The following is a 22,977-nucleotide window of genomic DNA, read 5'->3' on the forward strand; positions in this document are numbered from 1 at the left end:
TGGTGGTGCTGGAGGATCACTTCTGAAGTAACCAAACTGCAGGTTTGGAGCTCTGTGGTTGGAGTGACCGTCATCATCTCCAAGTCATAATGCCAAGCCCAATGTACTGCCAGCTTCCTAAACACCACGGTGCTGTGACGCTGCCCTTTTGAACAGGAACTGAGTGATACACATTAACTGACATGTGTTAACATCCATGCAGGGATGGGGAAATGGTGGTTTAATCCACATTAGCCAGATGTATTTAGCTACCACGGATGTGAATAGCCAGCATGTTACTATCACAGAGCACGATGCCCCATTTCAGATTTTGGCATGTGTTAGCAATACATTTTTCTCCCAAACACAGTCACTGAGAGCTGCAGAATTTACACGTGCACTGCAGAATATAGGCATTAGTTGAGCAGAAGTTATCTCGAAGTGGAATTGCAGTGACACCAAAGTATTTGATGCTCACGTTGTTAAAGGTTATCGGGAGCCTTCACTTGGATTTGATCTGATTTCACCAACTCTGATTAAGAACTTTTTGTATAAGAAAATTTAATGCAAATAATTATGACAGACACAGCAAAGATTTACTGAGGTGGATCTGGGTGGGGCTTCTGGTCCCCGCCACTCCTCTCGGTCCCAGCAATACAATGTGCATTTCCACGCTGTGTACATGTTGTGCAACCAGCACCTCCCCGCACCCACCCAGAGCAGGCTGTCTCCATCCCTGGTTAATGCAGCTCTGATTACAGCATCCTTAGAAAGGCGGATTTTCTTTTGTGCTCTCATATCCAAGTATTAACCTGCCCTGACATTGCTTCCTTTGCAAGAGCTGATAGCACAGCCTGAGACCGGTTTGCTGCAGAGATTACGCAGAAGTAGAGGCAGGTTCTAATAACTTCTGTTCTGCGAAATAAGTTTTAGTTTCCACTCCAGTATAAGTTTATACATGTGCATATAATAGTTTGTTTTGCCGTAGAGATCAGAAAGTCCCAGATACGGTGCTATGTGAATTTGGAACAAGGGACACTTCCCTTTGTGTGCCTTGATGGAAGAAAATTCATGTGTATTTATGCTCCTGGTACCAAGTACAGCTGGCTCTTGCCACCATCTCCTGCTCATTTGAGGAAATGTTCTACATATTTAAAGCCTGCAAATAATTATACATTTGATACCAAGCTCTTACGAAAAACATATCATATTCTTGTTTCAGTAACTTCTTCAGTTTGTAAGAAATCATCAAAACGGCAAGTCCCTATACTTACACAATGAAGCCAGTTTCACATGATTATTGGCAGAAATCACAATTTTATTTTAAAACCTCCTGTGATCTGATCTCAGGATCTATTTGGATCATCAGTCCCCATGGCAATAGCTTCTCAAATCCTGAAAATAACAATGTGCGTTGCTATTTTGACTGAATAAACCAGACACCACACACGTGTAAGGCTAAGCATATGGGTGCATGCTTAAAGAGAGGGGGGTTGGCTTTGGTCATGAAAGTAAATGGCTGTTTTCTGGACACAGGTAGAGATCTGCTCTACTTGATCAGGTATGTCAAGTGAGGGAATGCTATTTTTACACTGTCACTTTTTAAAGCGGGTATCCTGCATCCATCCATTTGAACAGCTTTCTAATGATACGTGCACCAGGAACCCATTAGACATCGCTTGTCCCAGCAAAATACCACTGAAATGGTGTCACAGAAGAAGGAGGCAGGAAAATGTGGCCTTGTTTTCTATATTCCGGCATCCTCCCTTTGGACTGGAGCTGTTAATCAAAACAGGAAGCCTTGTGAGTTGTTTTGGTTAAAAACAGGAATTCGTTTTCATCTTTGATGCCACTTCAAGTATTGGAAGATAATGTAGGATGAAGGAAGAATCAACTACACAGACAGTGTCTTTGCTCACAGCTCTCTGCCTTTCTGATGGACCTGGACTTTGTTCAGCGAGGGTGCTCCAGCAAGGCTGTGCCTGGATGGACCTCTTCCCACAGGCCACCAGCTATCACAGGGACCTCGCATGCTGGTTGCTCAGCTCTGCATCACACTTGAAGCTCACCCCTGCGTGATCCCAACGCAGGAGTGTCAGGGGCTGGTGACACCATGTCCCATGGGAAGATGGGCACCATTTTCTGCAGGTGCTCTCCTGCTGGCTGGTGCTCAGCTGCTCACAGCCTCTCTCAGGATGTTGTGTGGAGGATGTTGAGACACTTGGACCCGTGAAAAGATTTATTCATGAGGTCTGGAGCTGGTGATGTGCATTGACTCCAGAGGTAATAGCTGCTTCTGGAGAAAGAGAGGAGGGAAAGGAAGGGGATTTCCATGCTGATGACCGTCACTTCTCACAGGAGCCTGTCGTAACAGGATTGCAGGTACAGGGCCATAAGAATAAGACAAGAACAACATGAGTTGACAATGGAAAACCACTGCCTAGGGCCTAGAGAGAACACAGCAACATGGGGGGAAACACGGAGCAGTGAGGAGGCTGCAGAGCTGCAGACAGGAGCCCTTAATGTCACACAGGTTGAGGCACTTCAGGCTCTGCATGACACAGTGCAAAGCCGGGGCATGGCTGAGAAGCACATGTGGAGCCAGGAGCTGGGAAACGCTCCCAGTTGGAGCTGTACAGCTCTAAATTGTCTCTTTTTATTATTGCAAGCAGCAGAGCGGGTGACGACAGCCACTTGCTACAATGGCATCTCACCAGCTGTGAGTGAGCTTGCTGAAATGCAAGTGTCTTCAGCTCCTTGCCCTGCTCTCGTGGACTGGCTGGCACAAGGGCACCTAGGTGCATCCCCATGGGATTTGGCCAAGGTGACCGAGGCCTCACGGCTCAGTGGCAAGGATGGAGCAATGCCACGCTTTGCGCTGGACTTGTTGGGGCCCTGCCGGAGGCGATCAGGATCCATCACCTCCAAGCTTGGCGTGAGGTGTCCAGCTGCATCCCAGAAGCACAACTGCAGCTGGCTGCTGTTCGTGAACCTGGCGTGCACTGATGGATTTTCATCCCAGGGCAGGGACAACCAAACCACCTGCTGGTGGACTCACCAACTGCTGGTGTCCAGCACCAGGTGTGGAGCTAAGCCAGACCTGAGTTTTACTTTGTCTTCAGGGATTTCTCAGCTTTTCTTCATCAGTGCAAGGAAAAGGGCAAGGCAAGGGGCAAGGCAAGAAAAAGGACAGAAGGGCAAGGCAAGGCAATGCAAAAGAAAAGAGGGAAAGGCAAGGGAAAAGAAAGGGAAAAAAAGAAAGAAAAAAGAAAAGAAAGGAAAAAAGATAGAGAGGAGAGGAGAGGAGAGGAGAGGAGAGGAGAGGAGAGGAGAGGAGAGGAGAGGAGAGGAGAGGAGAGGAGAGGAGAGGAGAGGAGAGGAGAGGAGAGGAGAGGAGGACAAAGAGGGAAAGAAAAGAGGGGAAAGAAGGACAAAAGAAAACTAATGAGTGCTATAATTCATACTTCACTGCTTGTCAAGCTGCAGTGGATTTAAAGTGCAACCTCAAACAGCATGAGTGTTGGCAACGCTCTATCTAAGCTAAGGCATGATGATGACAATATAACGCAGATAAAAAATGTGAGTGTGGAGTAATTGAGAGAGGAGGGAGCTTTTTGTAAGCATTTGGTTACAGATAGTTTTATGATGATTCAACACAGTCAATGTAAAATCTGGCTGAGTTGAACTGGGTGTCAGCCAGCCTGGTGTGGCTACTAAAATTTAGATGAAATTGGTATTTTATCCCAATTTATTTAGGTGGGGAGGGAGGTGCTGCCTTTTGGGAGCATCTCCCCAACCAGCCCAGCCGCAAGGGCTGGTTCTGCTTCCCTGAGGGTCCCCACCACAAACCAGTACAGGCGGTTGGCAGATTGGTGGTGAGCCAGGTCAGAGAACTGATCCAGGGGGAAAAGAGAAAAAGGGAAAGAGGTGGGTTTTATTGTTTTGTTTTCTGTTTTTTGGTTGGTTGGTTGGGTTTTTTGTTGTTTTTTTTGTTTGTTTGTTTGTCTGTGTTTGTTTTTGGTTTTGGTTTTTTTTTTTAATTTTTTAAATTTTATTTTGCCAGGCTATTTTTCCTGCCCACAGCCAGCTACTAAGCAAGACACCACCAGGGCCTCCCAGAAGTCCTCCAGCAAACCTGCAGCCATGTAACTCGGTGTTCCTCTGCTGCCAAGGTAAAACCAAGCAGGGAGGAAAAACAACAGTGGTTAACCCCAAAACCCTGTGAGACTTCTTGGTCAACTTTGAAAAACGGTAGCGACAGGGGCCACCATTTGGAGGGACTCCTGGATGGGTCCCCTTCAGAGAGCCCCTGGGCAAGACCCTCACCCTCTGCTCCCTCTTATCCCTGGTCAGGAGTGCTGCTCGCTTTGTGAAATGCTGGGCTGCTGTCCCCCTCCACTCTGCACAGCACCGCATCCTTGTCAGCACTCGGCAAGTTGGGACTAAAACAAGAGAGAGACCAAGTGGAAAAGAAATCGAAAACCACCCTCCTGGCTGCGGGGAATTCCTTCCCGGGCAGAAAATCAGCACCGGCTCGTTCCTGTCATGCCAGGTATTAAGTGAGAGTTCAGATAATTATGTCAGTGCTACAGATTTTATTTTTTAAAAAAATATTGTATAGAGCGTGCTTGGTGAATCCCTGGCATTGCCATCAATGTAAAAGGAATAGGGCTTCCTTGTATTTGAAGAGATAACAGTGCTGCAGGCTACAAAAGATAACTGTGCTTTTTAATTGAATCTTACAGCCATGACAGCAGTTGCAGGGGGTCTCTCTGCTCCAAATATGCTCAACCTGCATTGACTGATGGCTGCTATATCTGAAACCTCGTAGGTTGCTGTGGGGAAAGTGCCAGAATAAACATCTCTGCTTACCACAGAGGCTTGGAAGGCTGAGATGCAGTTGGATGCAAATATCTTATTTGATAGCTGGTAGGTTTGAGGGTTTGTCCCGAACAAAGGTACTCGTGGTGATTTGCTAAAATTTACAGTTACATTTTTGAGTAATATCAAGCACTGGGAATATACATTGGAGTCCTGAAGCTGGAGGGGAAATCCTTGTGGATTATGAGGAGGGAAGAAGGCCACTCAGTCTACGCCTTCCCTTTACATTTAATTGTTACAATTAACAGTTAAGGCAGAAATTATAAGATTTCTGTGCAGATCATTAGAAACCCATATTGGTAGGGAGAGAATGAAATATGAATGCGTTTTGTAAATCTAGTAGAAATGCAATTCAGGAGGATGAATGCAGCTGTTAAAACTTCACGTCTTAGATATATTTGACCAATATACACATGTTATTTGGAGCTGTAATTTTTCAAAGTTCCTTATAGCATAAAATCAGCAATGAATCCCTCATAGTGAGTATTTATTTAGTGTCTACATTTCAGTTCATTCCCCAAGAGGATGCCAAGAAGCGAAACAATGAATTAGAGGGCAGATGCCTTTCATCACCTCTCCTTAATTGCTGCCCAGGTTTCATTACCGGCAGATTGGCAGAAGACCTCTGCAAAGACCAGTCACAGTGATGCCATGGTGATGGGCATAGGAAACATCAGCAGCAACCTGGATAACTGTCACAAGTGTATGTCTGAACCAGACTGTTACAGCGGTGACTTCCCAAGGTGCCAACCCTGTCACAGCTCAAGGAATTGGCTTTTTAAGCCACCTGTGGGAAGTCAAAAATTGGGAGAGGACCCACAGCAGATGCTTACTGCTAGAGAGGGAGGGGCCACAAATCAGACCTAGGCTGGTTGCCACCTTTCCTCTTCTACATACTCGTCAAAATAATGGGTAACGTCATGTCAACCCCTTTTCAAACACTGCCCCATGAGTTTTAACTATACATTTGCTCCAAAGGCAGAGTGTCTGCTCTGCTCCATGATCAGCCCTGCACTTGGTGGCACCAGGCCCCTTCTTTGTCACCTTGGCAGTTCCCACATGCTCACCATTCTCACCTACTGTATTTTGATTATGACATTCAGCAAAACTCATGTCCTGGTCCTACAAATCTCTTTTTGAGCAGCAGGGATACAACATAGGGGAGAACAAAGAACCAAATTTGCTTTCCAAGCATCATCTTTTATCTTTAGATTTAACAGGTTCAGGGTACTGGTGGCTGGTTTTGTTGCATTTGGATTTCTTCATGGTGAGTTTGGCTGGCATAGGGGTTTTTTTGACCACTCTGATGGTATCTGATGTTGTTTTCCCTCACCTTCCTTTCACCAACTTGTCCTTGAAATGATAGATTTATGCATAAGAAACCACACGCCATGTCATAAAAATGCCTGATCTTGACTCAGCTTACCCAGATCAGAGGCAGATTTAAGCCAAATCACAAGCGCATCCCCTCTGCTTTTGGTATTGATTTTAACTGGGGAGAAAGTAGGAAGATTAAAGGTAAATTGCCTCCTTTAGCCTCCACACACCAGCCTGCCTGAGCAACGCACGTGGGTGGTACAGGCTGTGCCCATCACCTTCATCCTCTTAGCACAAATGCACATACTCTGGGGCCAAAGACTTTTAAAATATCCTCAGCCCAGCAAAGAAGCACATATAAATGGTGAAATTATTGGCCATGAATCACGTATTCATTATTTTAAAGAGAAGACGGTGTCCTTGGAAATTGCTGAGGGATGCGAGTCACCGTCTTAAAAGCATTCATGGCTTTTGGCGCAATGCAGGATGAAAAGGTTAAGTAAGCAGCAACACTTGTTGAATTATGTGCCAAAGTGATTTCACAACAGCGTGACTTTCAGTGCACTGAGTGTCTCCTGGCGATGGACACGGTAAACTGCTGACGATGTTGGATTTTAGGTGGGCTTACAAGGAAGACACTGAAGCACAAGGGTTGTTTCTGCTGCACAGGAAACATCAGTGTGCCTGGGGGAAAACGTGGGTGAAAAGTTGTTGCATTTTTGTGCCTCTTCCGGGTGGCAAAAAATGAAGTTATACAAAAATAACATGGTTTTATCACATTTTGAGCTTTATACCTGCTCCTCAAAAGAAGAAAATCTGAGAACTATATGCTATCTCTTATATGCTGAGAATGTCTCCGGGTTTCTCCAGAACTTCCAAGCTGCTGTGGATTAACAGCTTTCCTCAGATGCTACCCTAAAAAGCACCACCTCCTCTTCTGAAGTGACGCCCAGGGTTTTATCTCTGTGAGGGCCAGGAGCTCTGTCTGGGCAGAGGCTCCAGCTGTGCAGGTCTGCAGGCGGGGTGAGGACCATGAAAGCCACCCCAGGTCTCCAGCAAAGCCATCCCGCCTGTGGCCTGGGCTGTATGTCTGCATGCGTGTGTGTGGCAGCTGCCCAGATAAATCTATGAGCTCAGAGTTGTGTAATGCGTTTCCTTGATGGATCATCTTATAAAATCTCTACGGGATCCTGAGGCAACCTGACACCTGTTATCAGCTGGAGGAGCAGAATCTTCTTTGGAAGGCGACTTGGCAGAGGAGGGCAGGGTATTTTTTCCCCACATTTTTCCTTTCTGCCTGGTCACAGCAGGTTATTTGACAATTGTTTAAATTGGCTAGAGAGTAATTGTATTTCTTTTGAATAAACCCAAGTTGAAATGAAAGAAAACTGTGTGATCTTAAGGCTGTGGTGTAGAAAGGAGGAGGAGAGAGCAGAGCTGTAAAAAAATAACACTCTGTCTGAGCAAGGCACAGGGATTTAACCCCTTATATCCCCATTAGGCTTGCACTGAAGAGGTGAGTCTGGTTTAAGCTGGAGGAGGGTCTCCATAGCTTCTGCTGTCACAGGGAGCCTGGAGCAACTCTTGCCTGGCTCATGCTTATAAACACCTGTTTCATGGTGGGGTGGCAACTACCTCCCCACGCTGTCCTGCTTGTTCTCGTGCCTGCTCCCCCCAGTCACTTCCCACTCACAGTTACTTGGATGTAATAGGACATTGCACCCTGGAGCCCAGAGCTGGGTTTCTCCACCCCAAGGATTTATGGTGCCATCTGTCCTCTCCAGAATGCTGAGGACAAGGGCTGACCCCTCTGGGACAGCCAATTTTGGGCCAGCTTGGTGACCCAGGATGTGTCATGTCTTATGAGGAGCAGCTGGGGGAGCTGGGGCTGTTCAGCCTGGAGAAAAGGAGGCTGAGGGGAGACCTGATCGCTGTCTACAACTACCTGAAAGGAGGTTGGAGCATGGAGGGGGTTGGTCTCTTCTCCCAAGTAACAAGTGATAGGATGAGAGGAAATGGCCTCAAGTTGTACCAGGGGAGGTTTAGATTGGCTATTAGGAAAAACTTCTCTACAGAAAGGGTTGTCAGGCATTGGAACAGGCTGCCCAGGGAAGTGTTTGAGTCACCATCCCTGGAGGTGTTTAAAAGATGTTTAGATGAGGTGCTCAGAGACATGGTTTAGGTTAGGTTAATGCTTGTACTCGATGATCTTGAGGGTCTCTTCCAACTAAAATGATTCTATGATTCTGTGTTGGCTATGAGGTGCCACATGCCTGTCCCCAAAAGGCACTGCTGCGGCCACTGCAAAGGGAGGCAACGGGGAGAGCCCAGTTCTGAAGGGGAAACATGGATGCCCTGAGCTGGTGTGCTGCGTCATGCCAGGTCTCAAGACGCCGGGCCAGGTGAGCTCCAATGGGTCTATGCAGGCACCAGGAGCATCGCCGCAGCGTGTGGGGCTGTGGATCTCACACCAAGAGCCAGCCAGCCCCAAGCAAAACGTTGGGGCACGGAGTGGCAGGTTCAACCCTTACAGGAGCTAGGATTGTGCAAGTAAGTTGGGAAGCTGAAAGCTGGACTCCAGTGGCATCAGTTGTGCCACAGAAACCACAGTCAGGCCCTGCTTTGGCTGTGCTGCATCTTAGTGCTGGTTTCATCTGATGAAGAAAATTTTCTTCAAGCCTGGATAAGCTAGCATTAATCAATTAGCACTGAAGTATTTGATTTAATGCCTATTTGCAACTTTAAATATTTTTAAAATAACTAAGTAGTAAGTTATTAGTATCTTTTTTTACATCCTAATTGCAGGAACACAATATTTTTGCACTGATGGATTTGTAATTTACAGTGTTGGTTAATTCCTTCTCAATATTGACATTCCAAGAAGCAAAATAAGTATCAAGACAAAAAGCAAAAAGACCAAGTGAAGAATATTTACACTATTGTTTGCCATGTTACTCTTAACATAGCCATCACTATCCTTATTATACATATTATCGTTAATCATTAGCCATGCAATGTCCATCTTCAGGAATGCCCTGAACTTATTTCTTGGGCTTCCCTTCGGCAATTTGTATGTCCTGGGGAATTAACTGCTATGAAATTGAGTTATACATAGAAATGTCAGAAAATATGAACTTAAAAACCAGCAAGGCATAAAGATGAAAAAATGAGGAGTGGGCAAATCAACATTCAGTGAAGATAAGACACTTTTGTTAGTATTTGATTGTGGCTTTTCCCTTCTGAATGGAGTACAGACTTAAGATATCATTGTTAGCATGTCTGCTTGCTTCAGAAAAGAGAAATTGCAAAACATTGGTATTTTGGTTCTTATATTTTCCTCTCTCATTCTCTATTTAGGAGTTCATCTGCCTGTATTAACCCTAGGAGCCTTAGGACAGGTTAGCACAGCTGGCTGCCTCTTGTGACTCAAACTGAAGATAAAATGCCTTCTTAGGTACCCGGGTTTATTTTTGATTCTCACAACTCAGCATTTTTGCTGACTTAACACAGGTGAGCGTATCTGGGCAGATGACACATGGCACATGATCCCAGGTCCCTTTGGGGTCCCATAGCACCCAGCGGCTGTTTTGCTGTAGAAGGTGCCTTTTGAGGTACACCACACCAAAGTCTTACTCTGGAGAAAGATTTAGTGGTTGTGGTTAGCTCAGGCCACGGCTCCTGAGACTAAACCCAGAGTTTTGAACCTCAAAATCCTGACCAAGCTCCTGCTGAAGCTTGGAGATGGTTCAGACTTAGGGCCACAGCATCAAGGCACCTCATGTTTGGAAAGCAGAAGCAGCAAGAGCCCAGTGACAAGAGCCCAGACAAGCCCACCCTGGAGGGCCTGGGGCAGAGACGCCTGCTTTGGGTGATGGTTCATTGTGCTGAGCACAGCTCCTTGTCCCCCTGGACATGGCCCTCCCTCCTGTCTTGGTCAGATCTGAGCTACCACAAGGTTACCCTAATCTGCAGAGGGACAGCTTCAGGCACCAGCAAATGGGCTGAGCTGAGGAAGCACCTTCTCCCCTCACATAAAGGATGTGATCTAAAGATGTGATCTAAAGCAAAACCCTGGGCCTGCAATTGCTAAAGGTCTCCCCACTTGCCACGTCAAAGCTCCTCTGAGACCCATCCCCATCAGTGATATGGGAACCACAAGCATCCACCTCTGGGCACAAGCTTCTCTTCTTGGACATGTGGGAAAAGGTTACTCTAAAAAACTCTTATTTGAGCTAAAAGCAGTGACTTAAGTACATTGCATAGCTATAATGTATCTTTAGAAACATAAATATACATAGTATATAAACATAGTATAGAAGCATTTGTGTTTGTTACAATGTAGTATCAATATGTTTCATATATAAATGCTCTACATGTACATACAGATTTATCTAATCTGTGTAATTTTTGTTTATGTAGACACATTATATATGAAATATGTATTTGTTTATGTTACATTTTGTATTTGATATACCTAGTGCTGTGCTGTCCTTTCAGTTGTGGGTGGAGAGGTTTTGACCTGTGAAAAGTGCATCTTTGAAGCACAACGTGCAGAAAGGCAGAACATGACCCAGCTCCAGTCGGTTTAATCCACCCCGATGGTTGCTCCAAATTTCCTCCTGAAAATGCCATTTTGAGGTTTCACTAGGAGAGACACAGAGATGAAGATGTGGAAGATGGGGACTGGACTAGACGAGCTTAGGAGGTCTCTTCCAACCCAAACTATTCTATGATTCTATCATTCTATCATGATGGGCCCTGCTTTCTGCAGGAGGGGTGGATGGTTTTGCAGCATGTTCCTGGCAAAGGAGACAGGTGAGCAATGGTGAGTCTGTGTGTTCATGCACTGGGGTGGAGTGGCCTGTCTGCTGGATGTTGTCAGCCCATGCTGGCCTGCACAGAAATTCATGGAAGGGAAGAAAGGGTGAGGGAAGGTGCTGAGGAAGATTTGAACATGCTGGGGCTTGGGCAAGGATGGGATTCCTGGTGCTGCAACTCACCTGCCACAGGATGCTGCGAACGCAGGGAGCATCACTGAGGTGCCACAGGCAGGGTGGCCATGCAAGGTTTGGGGCTGCTTGGAGATGACCAGGCTGTTGCCCTTCACATTTGGGAAGGCAGATTCCCCATCAGTCAGGTCAATGCTCCCAAAACAACAAGAAGATGTCAGTTTTGTTCTGAATCCCAGCAGAGGGAGGAAAAAAAACTAAAAACCTGGAAATATTTGTGACAAGCCCCATCTTCTTGCAAGGAAGAGGGGGAATCACCCCACAGTGACTTCCTCCATCTGGGTATCATGCAATGGTGGTGCCCGTGCAAGGGCCAACTGTGCCCTCGGCAGTGTGTCCCTGTCTGTCCCCCTGGACTGCAGATCCCACGTGGGGGCTGCTTGGGCAGAGTGTGGCCAGGAATGGCCAGATCTGGTTCCAAAGAGCCCATCTGAGCAGGGCTGCTGTTGGCAGGGGGAAACCATCTGGCTGGGACGGAGGAAGAGAGCCTGTGGCTGCGGAGCCTTGTGCGAGGTTCCCGTCTGTCGTGCGGAAACTTGCCCATGCAGAGCTGCTTTGGAGGGCTCTGCCATGTTTGGAGGGAGAGAGCAATTATCTGCTCTGTCAGTGAGTTCTCAGATTGATGTATACCCTGCGCCTTCCCCTAAACAAGCTTTCAATACAGAAATCGCAAAGCTGAAGAGATCCTCTGCAATTAGGGGAGAAGACATCTCTCTTTCAGTTAACAGGAGAAAAAGAGCCGAATGAAACCACGCATTGTTAACGCGCTTCGGCTTAGTCACTGGGGTGGGTATTAAACAAGGCAGACTTGGTTGGGATAAAAAAGGAGTTGAGTATGGTGAGATTATGAAACAATAGGTACTGATAGAGAGACAGCCCAGAGCCAGCCGCAGAGCAGAAGCTTTACTGAATGCCTGGGTTTGAATGAATCCTAATGATAATCATGGGCTACATGGCAATTCGTTTAAATAACGTGCCTCCTGCTTCCTCCCAGCCTGATAGAATGAGCCCGTACATGTTAATTGCTTCGTTCTGAAGAGAAAGCTCCTTTCTGTGTGACAATATTATATATTTAATTTTTGCTGTTTATTTACTCTGCCCTTCTTCAAGCCTTTTGTTGTCTACAAAGGCATCTGCTGCTGTCATTTTGCATTTCGAACAAAGGTGTTTGCATCTAAGCTCTGAAGCTGTTACAGGGAATTCAACAAGGAAAAATGGAAAGGACTGATTGCTGCCCAGGATGAGCCAGATTTCAGGAGGGAGGAGAAGCTGGTGAGCCAACCTACATGTCAGAGGTAAGAACCCCAGCACCGCAACTCCTCTGAACTGTGCAAAGGGTTGGGGCAGGCTGCAACTCGACCCTCTCAAGTGTCCCGCTCTTTTCCAAGCAAAATCGGGTGTGAAGACTCAAAGCACTACCAGGAATGCATTACGTAAGATTAACATCGAGTGTGTTTGCTGGGCATGCACATCGGAGAGGTTGGCAAGCTTAAAACAGGTTTCTCGGAAAGCAAGCACAATAATAATAATAGTAGACCAAGGTTTTAGCAAGATTACTCACTGATTACATGCCATTTTGTTGCTGAAGCACAAGTGTGGTCTGCCGTGCTCTTGCACTACCATAATATTGGTGGGGACAAGAGCAGAATCAGTAGCACCTTTCTGGGCATCTGTAGCCAGACTTCTTGGTGCTGCTGCTAAACTGAAATCCTGGGTCTTCTCTCCCTGCCCCTGCTCAGTTACTGCTGAGAGCCTTTCTCAAAGGGTGATTAAGCCATTATTGCTGCAAATTTGTTGTCTTGTATTTTACGGCCAAAAAGGAACAGGGAATTCAATCCCAGCTGCTTTTGTGCACAGTAGTTTATAGGTGCGAATTAACATCCACTAAGTTGTGTTTCATCTCATGTGAGTCTGTCCTCTCCGGTGAACTGCTACATGAGCTCATTTCATTTGCAGAGGTTTTTAAAAATGTTTTTATGGGGCTCATCTCAAAAAGTGGTTGTGAAGGTCACCCTGTCCCGAACCAGCCTATTCCCCAGAACACTTGATACTCAGATTTACCACTTAATTTGGATATTTCATCTTCCACCAAAGCCTGCTGATTAAAATGATGCTAGCACACTGTAGGATATTTACGAAGGGGTTACCATGATTAGAAAAAATAATTAGAATATACTGGAAAAAAACAGGAATGCTTCTTGCAAATGCAAATAGTGTTGCTAGTAGCTATTTTCACGGGTCTGAAAGCAGACAGAATTGCTATTTGTTTTCTGCAATTACAAAAAATAGTTTTTTCTTCTTCATTAACATGACTAAAGGCATTAGAAATCAGATTTCAACAGCAATGTATCCAAATGGTACCGTAGATTTATATGCAATACTATTTATGACTATTAAACATTATTTAGAATAATGCCTTTATGAGTGGTGGGGCATATTGCTGTGGCCCCTCAGGAGCAATTTGACCGCTGCAGCCTCACATAGTAGCCAAGTGCTGGAGAAGGAGCAAGTCCCTGCTTGCTGGTGTCCCTCGTCATCCCCTTGTGAAGCTGGCAGGAGGGCTCGGACTTCCAGCTGACTCCCAGGCTGGCCTCTGCCTGCACCGCAGGAGGAAGGCTTAGCGCCATTGTACAGGCAGTTCTCTGGGGACCCTTCTCTATGTTGGGTCCAGAAACTCATTACCAAGATGAGCTCCTTCCCAGCTGCAGGAAAGAAGGCGCTCCATGGAGCTGAATCCTCCCTGGCCCTGCACGGCCCATGTTCAGACTGCACTGGGGGAAAAAAAAAAAGATAATAAGTTTCGGTTCCAAGTTTTAACAAGCTTATAGCTATAACTAATGAATGTCTCGAAAAGGATGCAAATGCATCTGCATTTAAGTCGCTCTTTTTCGCATGGTTTTTGGTTTGTTTTCACTTAGACATTGAAAAAATCAGGTACTTGTCAATGAAGGAGACATGGTTTTATGTGGCTTACAAGACAGATGGATGCATTACGTGTCCTACCACAGTCGCTCTGCAAATCTGCTCTTGCCCGTGCTCCTTTTTGACATGAAAGATGTGGCCATACAATGATGCTTCTCAGAACAGGAATTAGGAATGTTTTACTTTCTCAATAGATTGAAAAGCAAAATGCCTTCAATTGTAGGACCTTGCTCCATCAAAAAGCATTAGAAAAGGAATTACCAAAAATCAAAAAAGCTATTTGTGCCACAGATTTGCAGCGTAGAATGAGTCTGAAACATGCAGCTCTACAAAACAGTTCCCAGATTGTACTGCTGCTCCTGACAGACACTCAGGCCCCATCCAAACACAAAAGTTGTTTCACTTTCATTCTTCTAGTACACTATAACCCAGATGCCTCTCTCCTCACCGAGCATGGAAGCAGATACTACAACAAAAAACTTATATTCATAAAAAAGGGGGAAATATGTTATCATGCCAAAGTACACATGCATGCCACCATGAATTCCACCTCTGTGTTTCAGAGGAAAACTCTACCCTTCTCCCAAATCCTGTAGTCTTTTCTTCAACAACAAAAGAGCGGTGTGCACACTGGGCTTTAGGCTCTGCCTAGAATAAAAAAAAAAAAGGCACTTTTTCTTCCCTCAGAACCAACATAACTGCTGAACATACTTTTTCCTTGGTGTTTTGCAGCTGAATGTGTTTCTGGTCTGAATTGCTCATGACAGTTTATGAAGCCTACTGCCAGCATGAGGAAGAGGATGAGGATGGACACCCTTCTTGGTGCCAATGTGGACTTCTCAGTCAGTTACATGAATATTTCTTGAGTCTTTCCAAAGACTCTGAAATTGCTGCACGAGAGCTCTATGCCTTTGCCTGTTTTCCAGGAATGGGGATCAAAACAGTTATTCTCTCTGCTCCTGTTAAATACCTTTTTCCAAATACTCCCTTGGGAATGGACCACAGAGTGAACGATGTTTTCTGGAAAGCTGCATGGGTCACAGCTGACCACTACTGCTTTGAGGTGGAAACGCTGTGGTGATGCCTCTTCTGTGTTGCCCGCACGATTTATTTATTTATGCTTGGCTCTGCACTTGGAGTTTTTGGCCAGAACATGGGGTAACCAGGCTCCTCCTCAGCCTGCAGAGTTTCAAACCACTCACCTCCAGGACAATCCATTAACAACAGGCTCCTTCCCTGGGTGAGGTTGTCACTTCACATCTCAGGTCTTGTGCTGAGAAGTGCTTCGTGATTTGCACTACACAAGGGCTGGGTAATTACAGGGTATTCAGGAAAGCACCATCACACGCCTGCTGTCTGCTGTGGTCTTCCCTACAAATGCACTTTTGGCTGCTGCATTTATGGCTCCTATTGGACGTGGTGTTGGGAGTCTGCACGCTGGGCTGAGCAGATTTTCAGCTTCACCCAATATGGACATTTTTTAAAAAGATGTCATCTTCATAGCATTTAAAAGAACATGGGGTGGCTGCTGGTAGTTAAAAGGAGAGTCAGAGCAATTTGAGATGCCCTCAGCCACCTTCAGGCATCATGTCCTAAGCAAGAACCACCAATGCTCTGAGCAAAAGGTATAATAAGTGCACAAGTATATTCCAGATCCTGTCCCCTTGACATCCTGGTAGAAGGCATGATTTACATGCTGCCATCAATGTGAATAAGCCAATGAGAGTGTTTTAACTTTTGCGGCCCCTTCAACACATCAGGCTAAGAGCAACTCGACAAATACACGTTACCCCTAGTCTGGGGAACAGCACCCCCTGACACTTCAGGTGCCTTTCCCAAGTTTTCTGACTTGGGAAAGGGGAAAAGGCAGTCCTGCTGTCACTTGTTTACTACTGACTCTGGCTGGCATCAACCAACCATTGCCCCATGGCACCCTCCAGGTTCATTGTGCAATTAATACTGGTTTGCAATGAGGCCATTTTCAAGTTAATTTTTAATGCCTAAACATTGTGCTGTGCAGGGCACTGCTTTCAGGACTTTGTATATTGCTGGAATACGGGTTTTGGCAACAGATTGGGAGAAAGCAGACAAAGGCTGCTGAAAGAAGGCACCTTTTCCAAACCCATACAGACCAAAAATAAAAAGCCTTGCTAAAGTTCTCCTGATTAAAACAACAAGAAAAGGCCTTGATGAGACATACTGAACAGAAAATGTGTATAGAATTTTTATTGATTACTGATTTACTCTGTTATCTAAAAGTGCTCTTCATGGGATCAGAATACATGTTTTGCAATGCAGCCATGGCATGCCTGGATTTGTGTAACCACATTTCCAGAGCAAGCTGTCTGTGTCCTAACCTGACGCGACTGGGAATGTGTGTACAGCACAGGGAAGGGAAGCCCAGAGTGGGCAGGGGGCTGACTGGCAGGGAAACCAGCTGCGCCTGAATCAGGGTTGTTTTCAGCCTTCCTGCAGGCCAGCTTTGACTCCTCCTGCCTGTTCTTCTCTAAGTGCCATCCTCCTTACAGCTCTGCTCAGTTATTGCTCCAGTAGCATCTTTGTATACGATCAAAGTAATTTTGCTGAGAAATAAGGGCGTATGCTTATTCCTGTCCTCAGAGGATAAGGAAACCAGGACCAAATGAAAGCAGTGTGGCTAAGAAGGGCATTGAACTAACTAGAAAACTATGTTAGATATATTTTCTGGAGCACACAAAGAAGTGGAGCCTGGCTGCAAGCGAGCACGACTCCACATGACAACAAGATCATGGAGACCGAGAGAGGAACAGGGCAGCAGCCGCTGCAGAGTTACTTACTCTAGTGCAAAATGACTCCAGGCTCTAGGAGGAGTCCAAGCCATTGAGCAATTCACCAGTCAGGGTAACACCAGCAGCTGCAGATTCTTCTACGTCAACGCAATAGGATTTGCACTGGTATAAATCATGCGCGTCACTACATTCAGAGACAGGAAAATAAGGAAGGAAGAGAAACAAAGGGCAGAAATAGAGATGGCCCTAAAAGGGAACTTACTTTCTTACAGAGCAATCCTGAAAGCAACAATAAGGTACTAAAAAAAAAGTATGGCTAAGCCGTTCCTTGCTACACAAGGTCACAGTCTACCTTCCCCCACAGCCGCCCTCAGTGGGAGGCTCATTGTGGAGCGACGGATGCAGAGCCGAATTGACAGGCAAACCTGAGGGACCCAGCCGCTTCCCCAGGATGGATCTGACATCTCTGGCTCTCACGATGAAGATAAAGGGTGAGGGAACAGAAATATTATGATTGCCCTTCTACAGAGGACAGTGAATAGCAGCAGCATTAAGGCTGTCTGCACGACAGGATGGCTTTATCAGTACTGGAATAGCAGTACTGGTGCCATCCTGCAAAGCACGTCTAGCGAGGACGGAGCTATTTCAGTAAAACTCTCCTGAATGCAGCGAGCAGTGATGCGGCTACAAGAAACGTTTTTGACACTTTAACACTCACTAGCCCAGAAGCTCCTTCCCGCTTGCGTGGCTATGTTAGCTGGAAATACCAGCCCTTCCCTCTCCTCACCGATAAAAGTGGTTCACCTGATTCAGGCATTCTGTGTGACCTGGGACAAAATCTTTAAGGTAGAGCTCTGCCAGAGCCCTGCCAGAGAGGTGTGCTTTCCCACCAGTGACTGTCACTGACTCTTGCCACCCCACCAGGACAGCAGCAGCAGCAAATGCAGAACATGCAGGGGATTTTGGATTTGCCCTCACCATTTAGTCCAGCTCTGGCTCCTCTCCCTGGAGCCCCAACTTTCAGTGTGCCGATGCCACTGAGAAGCCTCCAGGCAGTTCAGTTTGCTTCCTTATGCTGACCAGCATGGCTCTGCAAAGAAAAACTTCAGCAATACATGGAGTTATACTGGAAAAAAAGCCCATCTGTCACTACTGCTCACTCCGTTTGAGGCAATTATTCAAGCTGCAACAGCAGAACTCTTGCTGCATGACATGTGTCTCCCATCAGGGGTTTAGCTGATAGGGTTATGTTAACCATTGCTTTTTATGTATGGACAAAGTTTCCAAGAATTTGGGAATTGTCAGCGTGCAACAAATAAATGGCTGGCGTATCACTTTTTTTAATACTAGTGGGAAAATGGGCCTTTAGAGCAGATTAAAACAAGATGATGAATTAGATGAGAAGCAAGAAAATGGGCTATAAGCAGCCCAGTCCTCTCCTAAAGAAATTTTTGGCAAAATACAGACTCTTAAGATAATTAGATGTCTCTCCCTTTACTGTAACATCTGAAGGTGTGTTCACACCCCCTACTCAGGGAGCTTAATTTAGGAGTTATAACTACTACACTCAAATTAGTCATGAGTGATTCACACTGCTCAGACTCGATTCCTCAGACAATGGAGAGATGGAGTTGTGACAGGTACAAGCTGTCTGAACATGGCCCCGGCTGCCTCACACTCCCCGGATTTGTTCTCCTGACATCCCCCCAAAGTGGGAAGCACTATTTCCATCCTACATACAGGAAAAGATGGCTTTGTCTGGAGCACGCTACCAACTTAGATGAAAAAAAGCCGCTTCCACCAGCTTATCTCAATTTTGCCAGAGTTTACTTTGGCCTAGAGCTACGCTTTTTCCAGACAAAACCCTCACTGAACTACCACAATCATTATTCAGTATAATGCTTTTTTTCTCTTATGAAAAGGTCATAAGCCATCTTATACTGAGCACAGATATTTTAAGGCAAAAGGGAATTTAGATTTCCCAACAATGGGGATTTTCACATGTACTGCTTGCCAATATAGTGAGTGCATGCAAAAAATATGACTCAAGTCTTCATGTTTCTTGAAGCTAGGAACTGTCTTGTCTGCTAAACGTGCCAGAGTTTTTCATGGATGTGACTTGGCTTCTATTTTTGCTCTCCCTGTATTATCTTGAGTTAGATTGCCGGCACAGTGCAGCCTGAATACATATACACAAAGGTATAAATTCTTTTCTTGACATGTTCTGGAATTAGGGAAAAGTGACCTTAGTTTTATTTATGCTCTTCTCTTCACACTGAATTTCTGGCGTTTTAGCAGATGACTCCCCACAAGAATGTTCTTTCAATCTTATCTAATCCCCAGCTCACCTCTCTTGACTGCAGCAAAGGAAATTCCAATGTCTAAGCTGCTATTCCTCTTCCCTGGAAGTGTCAGACGTTTGGACCACGTAGGGAGATAAAGAGCTCTTCTGCTGACTCATCTTGGTGGCCACATCAGGTGGGCTTCCTTAGGTCCAACACAGGGCTGGAAAAGGGGCTAGGAAAAGCTAAAATATCTGGATGGGGGAAAAAAAAGGGAAAAAAGGCCTCTCATACAAGGCAGTTCAGGAAGGTCCTAACAACTCTTTGTTCTTGCAAATACTCAACACACAAAATTTCAATGTTCAAGCCACCAAGATCTGTCCCAACAGAGAGTTTACATGAAGCACTCAAGAAAATCAAAGGTCTGCCACTGTACATCTGAGAGCCCTTCCTAACCCTTTGAGCTTTTCTCTAGAAATCCAGGTCCAAGGTGTTGATAACCTGAAAAGTATTTTATTGTGGAAGTAGGCAAGGGAAAGAACAGTGAAAAGGCACTTAGATCTATTCCAAATTTCTGTTGCAGGCTTCCTGCATATACCTTTGCAGCATTACTTCTGGACATATTTATGCAACCAGGGCCTTCACTACAGCAAGAGGTAATCATTAACCCGCTCTCCAAAAGCAACATTGGCTCTTAACACATGAGGTATCTTGAGGGATCCTTGGGCCTCAAAGCCTGGATTCTGAGGGACACATAAGAATCTGTGTTTTGCTGATTTGCTTGTGGGCCTTTGTGAGATGTTATCTCAGCCATGAGCTTCATCAGTTGTCAGAGTACAAAGCAACACCAACACAAACTGACAAAGAAGATGAGTGAATACTGCAAAAATAATCTAAGAATTCACTCAGGGAAGGTCAAGAAATTCACGTAAATGACTAGGACCCGGTTGCTTCTATTCTTTGTTTTGTTTTGTACACAGCCGTATGCACAGTAGTGCATCCCCCCCGAAAAAAAAAAACAGCCTGAATACTCCAACAAGTGTGTATTCTCATGAACTTCTGCACCTGAATAGCAAGTCCTGCCATCTCTGAACGCTCTTTGTCGGCCCAGGAGCAGAACTGCTCTCGCTGGGATTTAAGGCACCCAATGCGCATCACAAAGTTTCTCTTTGCAGAGCATGTATGTTACTGCATTCCTGGCATGATTCTTTTATGGAAGGGGACCTCTTCAGGCAATCCTTGACAGGTGTTTCTAACTTCATAGTATCTAATTAGGATTTTAAGCTCCTTGAAATGGTACTACCTGACTTCATCTACCCCTGAAGCACCATAAACGTTTTCTAGTATTATAAAAATAACAGCACAACTGATCTATATGTAACCTCTGTTACATGCCGTGTTAGTTCTATTGATTTGTGGATGTGCATATGAAGTCTAGTTCAGACTTTGTATCTTGCTGCCATGGTATAATCTCAAATGGGCTCAGTAAACACACAGGATTAGTCAATACAAAGTTTTGCACTCAAAGATATAGGGTGCCTAAATCATAACATTCAAAGATTAAGAAAACATTTGGGTACAAACAATTAGTGGAAATACCTGAACCATTTCACTGGGAGGCATGATTCACTCTTACTAAAATGAATTTGCTACTAGTAAGTATATTGCTAAACCTTAACTGAAAATTACATTCTAGTGCAACTTTTAGAAACAGGTATTGCATCTCAGTTCCCTGGGCAAAGCTGGGACTGGGAACACATCTGGGGAAACATCTGGGTTTGTTGCCCGATGTTGAAATGACATGGGACACAAGTTAATTCACATTCTGTTTCTGTGGCACATCTTACCTCTACCCATGCTTCTCTTATGAGCTATAGCTGCAGAACCTTTTCTCAGGTGAAAACAGTGCTCACTTTCCATTTTGATAAGCAGACGGTAATAATATTTTATTCACACCTCCCTTTCTCCCTTATTTTATACAGTTTCCCTGTGTCATCAGTTACAAAGCAAGAAGTTTTCTGATTTTTATCATAAGAGGTGTAGTTACGTTGCATAGTATTACAAATGCATCTTACTCTGTTTAAGATGAGAAATTAACAACCTTGAGCTATAAAAGCAGGCTCTTTTCTTATTCTTTGGTGAATTTAGCAGCTGTTTTGAATATCCTATATTTACCAAAATGTTTTCCATTTCAAACACCAGCTTTGAAGAAAATAGCCTTCTCTGTACTTTAAAACAAGCCTACATTAAGCTTGAGGTAGCAGCTTTTACTGTTAAAATTCTTAAACACAGCAAACTTCAAAAAAAGTTGTTTGTTGCATGCAGTTAGATGAAGTGATAAGAATTTCTTTAAATATGTCCTCCTTCCCCCAGGAACATAAGAAATATAATTCCACAAGAAGCACTTTCATCTCAGTAGTCTTTCATGGAAAAGAACCATTGATGAAGGCATTGTTGAAAGATATTAAAATGATGTCCTCCTCCTTTTATACATATATAAACATAAATATATATATATATAGATAGATAGATAGATAGATATATAATCATTTCAAGTTTGAAGAGCTGACAAACTTGATTACAGAAATGTTATAGTATGTGTCAACTGGTATAGCAACATCACCTCAAGGAAGAATCACAGAGCGGTTGAGGCTGGAAGGGACCTCCAAAGGTCATCTGGTCCAACCCCCCTGCCCAAGCAGGGCCACCTAGAGCCTGTTGCCCAGAACCATGTCCCGACAGCTTTTGAAATCTCCAAAGATGCAGATCACCTTCCTCAACCTGCTGTCCACATTTTGTCCAATGCAGCCCATGATCCCATTCACTTTCTTTTCTGTAAGGGCATGTTGCTAAGTCATGTTTAACCTGGTGCCCACCAGGATCTTTCCTGCCAAGCTGCTTTCCAGCTGGTTGGCCCCCAGCATGTACTGGTGCCTCGGGTTGTTCCTACCAGGTGCAGGACTTTGCACTTTTCCTCATTGAACTCTATGATGTCCCTGTCAGCCCATTTCTCCAGGTTGTTGTGGTCCCTCTGAATGGCAGCACAACCCTCTGGTCACCTCAAGGAAGAATCACAGAATGGTTGAGGCTGGAAGGGACCTCCAAAGGTCATCTGGTCCAACCCCCCTGCCCAAGCAGGGCCACCTAGAGCCTGTTGCCCAGAACCATGTCCAGACAGTTTTTGAAATCTCCAAAGATGCAGACTTCACAACCTCCCTGAGCAACACGGGTCGATGCTTGGGCAACCTCACAGTAAAAAAGTTTTTCCTCATGTTTAGAGGGAACCTCCTATGTGTCAGTTTGTGCCCATTACCCCTGGTCCTGTCACTGGGCACCACTGGAAAGGCCTGGCTCCGTCCTCTTTGCAGCCTCCCCTCAGGTGTGTGTATACATTGATCAGATCCCCCCTGAGCCTTCTCTGCTGAACAGTCCCAGCTCTCCCAACCTTTCTTCACAGGAAAGACGCTCCAGTCCCTTCATCACCTTCATGGCCCTTCTTTAGACTCTCTCCAGCATGTCCATGTCTCTCTTGTACTGAGCAGCCCAGCACAGGACACAGCACTCCAGGTAGAGCAGAAGGGAAGGATCACCTCCCTCAACCTGCTGTCCATATTTTGTCCAATGCAGCCCATGATCCCATTCACTTTCTTTTCTGTAAGGGCATGTTGCTAAGTCATGTTTAACCTGGTGCCCACCAGGATCTTTCCTGCCAAGCTGCTTTCCAGCTGGTTGGCCCCCGCCATGTACTGGTGCCTCGCGTTGTTCCTACCAGGTGCAGGACTGCACTTTTCCTCATTGAACTCTATGATGTCCCTGTCA

This window comes from Nesoenas mayeri (genome assembly GCF_963082525.1).
Source record: "Nesoenas mayeri genome assembly, chromosome: 1".
Taxonomy (NCBI): domain Eukaryota; kingdom Metazoa; phylum Chordata; class Aves; order Columbiformes; family Columbidae; genus Nesoenas; species Nesoenas mayeri.